The sequence below is a fragment of the Zophobas morio genome, unplaced genomic scaffold (assembly GCF_036711695.1).
Source record: "Zophobas morio isolate AGI-343-1 ecotype UQ-CSIRO unplaced genomic scaffold, CSIRO_AGI_Zmor_V1 ptg000023l, whole genome shotgun sequence".
Taxonomy (NCBI): Eukaryota; Metazoa; Arthropoda; class Insecta; order Coleoptera; family Tenebrionidae; genus Zophobas; species Zophobas morio.
The window spans coordinates 12,083,582-12,095,733 of record NW_026972128.1 but is presented as its reverse complement, the minus strand read 5'-3'; the positions used below and the strand labels follow the sequence as shown (position 1 = coordinate 12,095,733).

The 12,152-nt window shown below is 32.2% G+C and overlaps 1 protein-coding gene across 1 annotated transcript in view; it reads left to right on the top strand.

Moving 5' to 3' along the window:
* Positions 1-12,152, top strand: part of LOC135134514 (hemicentin-2-like) — a 392,661-nt gene that overhangs the window by 247,202 nt on the left and 133,307 nt on the right. The window lies entirely within an intron of this gene.

Here is a 12,152-nt window from a genome sequence, read left to right as displayed (position 1 = left end):
AGAAAACGTCACTTTTAGTTAAACAAAACATCAATTTTCTTCTGTAAATACATTACGTGAAAATGGTTGTTTAACATTAAGGGGACAAATGGAAATGAAAAAGTACAAATTGAATGTGTTGCAATATAATAATGTTCCGCATATAAAAAAATATAAAACCATAAAACAAAAATTTAGCACTTGGTAGTGTTTCTTGAAAGTGTGCGTCACCGTTGAAACATGAATTTTGACGCATACAGATTACTCAAAGAAATGAAAAATATTTCCATATCCTACCCTAATCTGAAAAAGTTTTAATCAGGCGTTGGTAGTACACTTAATAATGAACTAAGAGAGCCAATTTTTTCAAAATTTGTACACAAAAAAGTACAGTTTAAATAAAGAAAAATCAGTTGACCTGTAAACTGACGTTATTGCAAACACCTTTTTAGAAAACAAAGAAGAGGCATTCCTAGATCGAGGGCAGCAGTTTTATTTAGCAAACGCAAAGACGAGAAGGATCTAGTTACAAGCCTTTGTAATATAACCTCGAAAATTTATTACTTTTTGAGTAAAAGTATCCAAAGCAAAGTCAACACGTACGTGTTCTTTCATTCGTTTTGTTGGAATCTCGAAGATCGATAAAAATACATTTTAAAGTAGTGTCATGATACTGCGGAAGGCTTCATTATAAATTGCGTAGACGGCGAATAAGCATTGAAGAGAGAATAAGAACGAGAATAACTCGAATTTACGCCAAGACAGGCCCTAAACGCTCCAACTTAAATATGAATAAAAGGGCGAAATGTTCAAGGTGAACGCGGCGACTTCATTTCTTTCCGGCTGGAGCCATCTGTGCAGGGTACACTTTCTTATATTGCACTCCAGGGAAAAATGTTTTTTTCTTTTCCAGATAAATCCTTCACTTCTAAATTATGCAAATACTTTTACATGAATTTGAATCGCTAACACAATTTTAAAATTATTATTTGATGTTTTCTTCTTCCTCCAAGAAAACAAACAGAGTCGCGTTAGTGAAGAGAAAAGTATATCTGTCTTTGTGGGTACGCCACTGACCACAGTCGAAATGTTTGATATTTGTATCAATATAAAACGAATTCATTTTACTCATGTTATAAAGTTCACCAAGAGATTCGCTTACAAACTTTGAGGCACAAAGTTCACTCGATCAGCTCTTTTGCCAAAAATTGTAACGAGTGTTTTTTGCAAGATGAGCATTATTGTGAACTGGGAATAAAAAAATACATAGTTTGCGGTGGAAACACAAAAACTCCTTTTATTAGAAGTTTCTGCAACGCTGTTTATTAGATGTTCCATATAAATTGCCACTAGCGAGAGAGTCTTTGTTTCAGCACTTGGAATAAAAATTTCTATATTGAATTCAGTCCAACAACACGAATTATTCCAAATGTACCCTGTCGCTTTTTCAACCTCACAGCAAACCACATGAGTATTTCACACTAGAATGATAATTCATTGTTATAATGAAATTCACAGTAAAGAATATTTTCACTGAATAGAATTTCTTGCAAGCACAGTTTGGAAAACTGTAATGATATTTCACCATGATTTGAAGTAAAAATGCCTAGGAAAGTAGTGGTGTGTTAGAATTCTGATTAAGCTTACTTCGAATCCTCATTTGTAACCAGAGTTGTTTCGTCCAAGTAGTTAATATCGCATTATTCCACTTTTCAGACATTATTTTGCGAGGTTTCGCAAGATGAATTTAATAACTTTGGAAAGTTATGCAAGAGACGGAGACTAATAACGATTAAAAGCTTTATGGGTAGTTACAGAAACTGAAGCCTCACAATCTTGTCCTGTCAACAGACTTAGCAACAATGTTTCAATCCGTCTCAAAATCCTTAATTGTACGAAACAAAGACACGGTGCTGAAATTTAAATAGATTGAGTTTAAATCTCTTTTAATTTCAGAAATTTATACTTGAGGAAAGTTCCGTGAGATTAGCAGCGGGTTTGCAACTCATCAAACATTGCATGAAACCCCCAATGCTACTACAAACTGGAAATTGGAAGCATTTTAATCATTGCGGTGTAAATAACATTGTCACAGAAATTTTAAATGAATATTAAATAAATCTGTCATCAATTTATCATTGCATTCGGAATGTTGGACCGCAAACGCTGCAGTGCCGGTTCTAGTTATTTTAATGAATAGCAAATAATCTGGTTACACATCAGAAGAAATATCGTTACTTGCTTGTTGTATTAACACATTTCCTGAATTTTTCCAAATTTTAAAACTGTATTAACAAATTGAATTAAATGAACAGCCTTAACATTTTCACAAAATTTCCTCGCATCTCATAAAAAAGTGAAATGAAAATTGCAATTTGTTTTAAATATTTTTGCACCAACATTTTCTTAATAATAAGGGGGGTGGTTACTAATTTTTACGCTTCCTAAGTAATAAATTTTATGCGATACTTAATCAGTGCGTTAAAATTTTTCAAGCGAAAATGATTCCGAAAATCGTTGCCAAATTTAAATTTAAAATACAAAGGTTTGAGCAAAAATTGCCCATTTGAGAGTGAAATTAAAATTTGTTGGTAAAAATTCAAATGTTTGATTAACTGATCAACCGATTAATCTGTTTAGTACGTCCAATTTTCTGCATAAAATACCTACCAAAGTACATTAATTCTTGCTTCAAAAAAAAAATTATACTCTAATAAATAAATGCCTACGTAAACATAATTTATTTTTCGAAATTCGGTCAAAGAAAAGAAAGAACCATTCGTAGTCAGTGATTGTTTTAATTATGTCTGTAACATATATGTTAAATTTAAATCTCTGTTAAGGTAATTTTAAAGTCCAGTGTAGAAAGTAAAGAAATATCCAAAACAAAGAACTCTTCGAAAATGCAGCCAAGAAGAAAGTTACTGAAAAACATAGAATACCTACTGAGTAGGAACTTTTAGATTTAAAGATTTCACTGTTTGCAGAGTACATATAATAAAATACCAGTAATTTTTTTTTTTTTTAATAAAATAAATAATGCAAACATGAAGAGAAATTATTTCTACAGTGACTCAAACAAATTGAATTAGAACTTTTTTAAATAGGTAGATAGATATTAAAAAAGTTTATACATTTTCTGTTTTGTACAGTTCTTACAGCTAATCAGGTGGCAGTTGGCAAAATGCTATAAGAAATAAATAAATAATGGAACATTTTTATAACTAATGTAATGGCAATGATCATTTCTACGCATTCAACTGATTACTCGAATTTGAATTTCTCTCATTCGTCTAAATCTTATATACATTAAAATATTCATTTACTCTTTTAACCTTATCATATTTTGTACACACCTTGATTAAACAAAGCAAAGCGAAACAAAACAATCCAATTTAATTATTTTTTTAACGTGGGTGGATTTAAAATTTCTTTCCATCTCGTTCGAGAAAAGCTTACTTACAAAAGAACAAAGATAGAGTGTAGGCGTAAATTTGTGAAACATAAAGCAATAACAATTTTAAACAATATGCCTAGTAAAGAAAACCCTTGAAGAAAGACAAACAAGAAAAACATTGAGCAAATACCACCAGCTCCTAAAATTACTTAACAATACAAAACAAGTACAAAATTTGCGTAAGCAGGGGATTTTTTATGTACACATAAACCAAAAGCGTTTTGCGCTCTCGACGCACGAATTGTTAGCAAACATCTTTAATTCCTGCTTATTCAGTCCGGTCTTGTTCTACGTCCATGTTTTGTTTCTACTATGCAAATTGAACACAAAGTTATTCAAATTTACTCAGATTATTACGTGTGTCTTTTATAGTGCAAATAATACAACCAAATTGATTAAACAAAGCTTTGTCGGTGGTCACTAATTACTACAAACTGCATAAGTTTGCTGGAGCTGGTCTAAAGGAGTTATTACAAAAACTGGTCAACGCTGCAGGGAACCTAATATGAGGTAGTGCTTCGATCAAGGGTGGTATTGAGGCAGCATTGTTCTGTGTCGAACGAGGAGACAAATGGAAATCAAACATAATTTTGGTTGGTAAATATTAACCTTAGATAACACATGCGATGTTAGCTTTCTATTACATTAATTTATCGTTATTAATTTAACAATAATATTAGCAAAACTGCGTTTCATATTTATCTTTCATATTGCTTTTTCCGGAATGTCGTAACTTCTAGATAACCCTTTAAAATTTGCCTATATATACTGGAAAAAAGATTTATGGGGGATAAGGGATGTGCGGTTAGTAATGTAAATTTTTAAATGTATGTAGCAAAGGTGTTACATTAATATAAAGTACTGAATCAGCTATAACAACTAACCGGTTTTCCCAACACTATCCACAACAGTTTTTCCCAAATTTTCAAAGGGTTCTTTTAAATCTTTATTTATGTTGTTGCATGGGTTTTTTCTCTTTCTGTAGTCTTCTTTGCATAATGCCCAAAAACGGGCAATTTAGTTAGAGTACTTGGAGAACACTTGCCCGTTCATTAGGGCGTCAACTCTTGTGATGATGATTTTCTTTTTATTTTTTGAAGAAATGTCAACTTAAGTTATTTCATTATTATTTCTTGACCATATGATACGTACCTACTTTATTTAAACGGAAGCTGCATTTTTAAATTAGTGAATTTATTGACTTTTCTACAAATTTTCATACTAGATCTGAAATAAATCACAAGAATGAACAGAAAATTATGAACTATTAGCTTTTACTTTTATTTCAATTTGATAATTGAATAAGGCAAGTAAGTAATTCGAAATATGAGAGGACAATTGGAAAACTGAGAAACAATTTTTAGCTCATTTTTAGTTTGCTACGTAATTCGAGCTTAATAACTGTTTCCATTGTAATTGGATGCACATTTTTGTCTTTTAAAAATGAGTAGGCGAAAAATGTGTAGCAGATAATTAGTTAAGACATTAAGTTATTTAGCTCATGCACAGCGTTAGTCGGCACATTGTTTTACTAACATCGTTTCGTTAATAACTCTCTTAAGAAGGGCAGGTCCGTACATAATAAAGTAGAAGCGTTTCCATTTACTCAAAATTAACACACATTATGACAAGGCTTATGATAAGTATAAACAGTGTGCTCGTAAACCGCCTGGGGTAAAGGCAGAAGCTCGTACACTCTGTATAAATAATTGTTTACACTTCCCGCTTCGTAATTAAATATTTGTTGGAGCTCGGAGGGTTGGGCGCGAAAAGTTTTAAGTGAAAATATCCGAAATTGGGTTAGGTTTTAACAAAAGCCATTTGTCAGAGCAGACTAGTTGGGGAAAGCGAGCACCCGTGTGTGTATGTGTGAGTTCCGGGAGTCCGGGCTTAGAGGAAGTGTTGTGCCTTTACTGTTGGATCGACTGTGCAAGCTTTGTGTGTTTTTGTTTCATCTGTCGCAGAGCGCTGAACACCACCATAAATCATGTTCTGCAGATGTACGTGTTCGTAAATAAATCAAAACAAATCTTCGAACTGTTACGTCGTTACTAAATCGACGAGTCTTACAAAAAGAGACTGAAGAAATTCCGAATCGACACTTTTTCTAATAATTGCAAATCTGCTGTAGGAATTACTTTGGATTTTAGAAACCGTTCTTGCCGAGTTGTGATTGATTGAACCCAATATAACTCAGAATAGAAAGAGAACCGAAGAAGGAGAAAGGAAATGGCGAAAAAACACTAACTAAACGTTCCCAACAAAGGCTACGCGTTTGTAGCAGCGACTGTGAGCAAAATACCAAGTTCTGACCGAGTTAATTCCTGGAGCACGTTCACAGCAACCTTCGTCATCGTTTGAAAGTGATATTTGCTTCAAGTGCAGATACAATTGTGTGCAGAAACACATTATCCCTTTTACGAATAACACTTGAAACAGGACTTTGTGTCCTTCGGGAGAAGTCGGAAGTTTGCCTAACTTACATAATATAATAATACAATAGCGTAACTATTCCTTACCCAGGTTACTTAATACTTATATCTATAAAGAATCTTTATTTTTCGTATCATGAAAGTGCAGCTTAGCAAAGGTGAAATTTAGAATAAATGTATAGGTACTGCACGAGAGGCTAACGTGCGAAATGGAAAAGTTCGTATTATTAATTTTCCTGGTGATAATTTTATTAATATAACAGAAAGTGATTTAATTTTGTTACGGTTATTAGTTGGACAATACTTAATAAATTACAGTCTTATACCTAAAATCTCACCCTTGAATTTAATGATTCTTGTGTCGTTTAATTTTCGGTATAATATATTTGTAGAAATATTTCAATACAAAAAAATACAAAGCAGTTGATTAGTTTTTTAAATCCGGCGGTTTCAGGTTTAATTATCCAATTTTTTTTTCTTAGATTTCCTCAAAAAAAATCTTTTTCTGATTCATTCTCGTACAACACCCACGTCGTTTTTGTTTTTGCTTCTTTAAAAGAAAATAACTTTGGAGAAACCATTTAAAAAAAAAATTACTTTAACAATATTATTTACCTCAGTTTTCCGGTCCATAGCAAGAGTCAATACCAAAATGGGCTTCTTTGTTATGAGAGTTTATAAATTCATTTAACTGCAATAAAATTTCCATTTTCTGTTTTTAATTCCAGTCTAAGTGCGGTGAAAAAACATTTTACGTATTTAAAGGGGTTGTAGAAGAAAAATGCTGGATTTAAGTTGATTTTACCATTTTAGGCATGTTTTAAATTTCTTGTTGTCGAAATAATTCTACACATCTTAAGAAAAAAAGGCAAAATGTAGCCTCGCCCATCCGCCCTATCTCAATTCTGATTCGTCGTAAGCCGACGGGCGGAGCCTAATTGTAAAATCCTTATTTGTCTACGAGAACTTACCATGTGAAATATATTCCTATGTAATCGTGTTATACAAAGAAAACTAAATGTGTTAATTAAAAAAGAAAACCAAAAGAGAAGCCCCACCCATCCGTCACGATCTCAATCGTGAAGAATTTTTCATTCGTTGTCACACAGAGGGGCGGAGCGTAATCTTCCTATACAAATTTACCTTTTTAAACATGTTTTAAGATTCCTAACTTCACATATTAAGAAAAAAATGGCAAAATGTAAGACTCACCCACCCGCCCTATCTCAATTGTGATGATTATTTTATTCGTCGTGACCCAAAGGGGCGGAACTTAATTTCAAAATCCTTATTTCTCTATAAGAAATAAAAATATGTTTACAATTTTTTTAAACATGTTTTACCTTTCTTGTTGAGAAAAGAAGACTACATATGAATATTAAGAACTTCTTTGAATTTTTTAAAGGGAAAAATGTAATTAATATTAAAATCGTCCCTCTACGCCACTGGTGAAAATTTACACCACTGGTGGAATGGGAGGAGTCCTAGTTATCAGGGTATAAATAAACATCAAAGTTGTAATTTGACTATGGTTTAGCTTTGTTTAGATAATTATATTAACCACAAAGGTTGGACTAAATTTGAACCTACTTACGTAGGATGACTAAATTTGCAAATTATCCCTTTTTTCATGTTGCTCAAATAGGATATTCTGTAGTTTTTCTACTTGTCTCTGAGTAGGTTTTCTTTTGACCCAAGATTTGCTGGAATTCACTTCGACAGTTTTTTTTTTCTAGAATTATTAACTATATATATATATATATATTATTAAATATATTTCTAAATAAAATGTAGGTAATGCCATTTAAAAAAGATCCAACGTTTTTGCTATTTTCCAAAAACTGTCTCATGTTACGGAGCATTAAAAAAAATGTCTTATATTGTATGAAGTACATATCTGTAAAATTGATTTCTTTTCATTTTGTATGGTTGGAGTGTCTATCAGTACCGTGGCAATAAATCAGATTAATCTCTACTAGATAAGTGTCGAGTATGAAGTAGATGATACTTGAGTAAAACCGCCAACTGAATAATCCAGGAATATCGTTATTAAATACAATTTCTAACTGACATAGCCTTGTTGTGGTAAAATTGAATTGCAAATTTCGTTAAATTTAGCGAATTATACAAACACTATATGGTATAAAATATAAATAATACGTTAATTGTAACACAATAACTTGATGAATAATACAAAATAAACCAACATTACTAAAATTATTTATCTTAAACACAAAACCATGTTCTATTGTAAATATTAATACTTTTGTGAAAACAAACTCTTCTTATTTTTGCGGAACGTGTACGTAACGATTACAAAATATTGTGTATGCGTGATTATGGCAGTATTAATATTTTGAACTCTAGATGAAGTATTACCCACATTTTAAATGTTTCTCCTGTAAAAAAAGAAATATATCAAAATATATATAAAGTATGATAGATTTTATTTATTTATACAAAATTGAACAAAACGAAATTAACAATTGGCCATTTACCAATTCTAGTGTAGCATGTAGGAACACTCATACATATGTATATTATATTATAAGTATTATAAATACAATCTATCACTTAATTGTCCACACAAAATATTAAGACTGTCTGAGAAACAACAATCGCGAATCTAGAAGGAAAGAAACTGGGAGAATGTCCCTCAAGGTGTAAAAAAATTGAATCAACATCTTAATGTTTCTGACAAGACAAAGAGGTCTGCAATAATGAGTAAAAAGTACCTACTTAAAATGTTGCAAGATATTCAACCGTGAAAAGAATCTTTAGAAGCTAATAATATAAGAGTTCTTCACTTTGCAAACAATCACTTGTTCATTAATTATGGATTACACAAAATATTTTAAAGTTACTAATTTAAAGATGAAAGGCAACGTTAGGTTTTAAACTGACACAGTGAAAACTTCTGTAGGTCAAGACAACGCCGCTTTTTATAAAAGAGCATGAGTCTGTATTTATTTTATAATTAAATTAAACATTGGAGTGCCTATTTAATTCAGTCCCAGATTGAATTAAATTAAGTTTGAGTTTCTCAATTCAATTTTGTTCCGAAAACTTTTGCAACGTACGTTACTTAGCACAAATCTCTTTGGACATCCCAAAACTATCGAACATTTAATTAATTATCCGGTTGTTGAGTGTATTATTGAATGTGAAGCTTTCATCCGCATTGCACTGAACACAAAGCGTGCAATTAGAGAACTTTACTCAGGCACAAAGTACTTTGTAGATGCACTCCACTCAGTAGTCAGTGTACACTTGGTAATTTGGCATGTATTCAATTTCTTATTGACAAACCATTTCTAAGAATACCTCCAAAAATAAGTATATTTTGCACTCACTCATATTTTCCGAGCATAACAGCATTCTATCTGTTGGTCCTGACGACTTCGTATCAAAATTATGCTATACAAAATGTTACTTAAAATGTGCAATAGAATAAACTTTTATATTTGTGGTCAATAAATTCGTTTTACTGGTCTATGCTCCATTTTACCCGGCGCATCCACCATTTGTGAAATGGTGTTTCCGATAAATGAATTAATTCCAAATATATAAAACGTTTTTTTGCCGTGGAGTTTTGTTGTACATGATCATATAATATGCAGTTTTTGATGTCCAAATGAATAATTCCCTCGTTATTTATAATGAACTTTTTCTGCCATACAGCTTGACGACTTAACAATGCCACTTCGTTAAAACAAATGAACAACAAACCCCGCAGTAATTAAAATTTTGATTATGTAAAGTTTGATTATTAAGTAGTAGGATACAAAAATGTGACAATAAATTAATCATTTATGTTTTCGGTGTGAAAAAAAACAACGCTTAACACAGATTGTTTGAGATTTATTCACTGTGAAAGCAATGCTAGATGCTATAGTATTTTTATTGTTTAGATGTACAAGACATTTTGTTCTTCTGTTAAAATGCTACATTATTAGCATCAACTAATAAAAGCTAACTTGCAAAATTTATTAACAAATGCAATCTTAAATGAGAAATTAAATAAACTGTCCTTGATTAAAACAGGAAAATAATGTCAAAGACACGCCGAAGAAATTGCATGCTCAGTGGAGCGTTGATTTCGCAATTTTCATGTTAATTTAGATGAACTTATTTGCGATGAAAATTGAAATGATGTTAATTAAAATATGAGTCATTTTATTTCAATTACGAGTAAATTTATACTCTGAAGGCATTGTATCCGTTGTCCCAGCATTAATATACATTGTTAATAAATCTTAAAGAATCCAGGGTGATTAAACAGTGAAAGGGTGTACTGCGGGGGCGTAACACTCGACTAAATTACCAGATGACCCGACAATTACCACTGATTGTCGATTCAAGCCGTTTAATCTACAAAAGTAATTGAAAGACGCTGCGTTCCTTTGTGCTTTCTTTTTTTCTGATAAGATTCGTTATTTTTACTTCCGTTTAATTAAACAAGCGACATGGACGGCTTGTTTCAAATGAAAATAGTCGTGGAGAAATCGTTCCACTCGATTTTTGTAATTTAATCCGTATCGAATTCTTCGATGGCGTTATTTTGTAAAGCAGACCGAGGAGACGCGAAAAAGCTTTCTGATACTCTAAATGCTGAAGATGATTTCACTGTAATAAAATGCTTCATATAATCGTAGTTGCCAGGAGATTGTTCCTCCATTTTTTCTCCATCGAAGCTTCCGGAGGTTCATTTGGCTGAAAGAATGATTAAAGGAAGCCAGTTCTGACCCCGTTTCTGACTATTAATTAGACATAATAACATCGCGACCTTCCAAAGACTCTAATATGCTTTAAGTGCTAATATGAAAGCAGATATTTTATATACACCGTTCCAGACTTTTATTTTATCGCTTTTAATATTTCATAAATATTCGTCACAGTCGCAATTCCTGAATGGATTAGTCAATGATTTCTAGGTCATTAGTTATCGCATTGTTAAAAATATCCACAAGCTTGTGCATAAAAAGCACAAGAACAATAACAAAAAAAAGAATTCTTTCAGGAAGCACGAAAGCTTCTAGAATCACGAATGCGAGATATAATTACGTGTTTGTTTGCTATGTTGCTGACCACCTCCACTTGATAAGAAAAATAAGCTCCCAGCTTACACTTCAAGCAAAACCGGTCATTTCTACCAGTTTGTTCTTTTATTAAATCAAGTTCTTGCTTGCGTGCTGGTCACCGAATCCCAATAACGTTTATTCTGCACGACCACCGCTTTAGCACCTCATAAATATGCATCTCTGCCAACAAAATTTCGTCAAAATTTTTATGGGTAATATGTGGCAGGTTTCCTCACTATTTCCATCGACACCTGATACATATTAATTTGCGTTTGATTCAAAGATGCAGAACGACGAGACTTGCTCGTAAATTGAAAGTTTCTCGAGGAGACATTTAAGGGTTATTGTGTGTGGTCTTGATTTTGAGATAGTATCGTCTAGTCGAGCTAAGTTTAGTCAAGTGGTCTAATTTTGGACCAACACCAACTTCTGAATAGCGAACACAAGATGTCATAGAATTAGACAAGAAACAGATCTATTATTTTGTAAAAGTTAACAGTAGACCTAGAACTACTGATAAGTTGTCATGCTCTAGGAAGTAGCTTGGAATATAACAATTTAGTTACATTCTAAAAACCGAAGCAAAATTTTATAAAATCATTTATGTTTTAGAAAAATAGTTGTCAATAATACGAGTACCTATCGTTTAAAGGAAATTAAAATTGAGTTCTCTTAAATCCAGCTATATATGTAATTACCGCAAGCAAGTTGAAAGTTGTTGAAAAGTAATATTTTGTTAACATCGTTTTCTCTCTCTAATTTATATTAAATCACGCCCTCAAAATCCGACGTTATTTGTTAACAGCGCAATAACACAAATGATTTCAATAAAGTAATTGACGATAAAAGCGAGTTTACTGAAAGAGACACTTTTGAGAACTCGTACAACTAATGAAGATTAAGACAAAACGTGGTGTTAGAGCATGTGTACAATGGACTGTAATGCCTCGAGCACACACAAAGCTTTTCTCTGTGAACTTAATTATTACAAAGCGAATTGAATTTGTGGGACGGCAAGATTTTAACTGAAACTTTCAACTCTCGTCGTACATTTATAAAATTAACTCAAAGCGATTCCTTGATTCTCAAATTTCACTAACATTAATCCACAAAGTTTGACGCTCTGTTTAACTGTACCGTGAAAGTAATTTAAAGTTGACCATAATGAAATAGCTGCGTCCGTATTTATGACACTGGAAACCA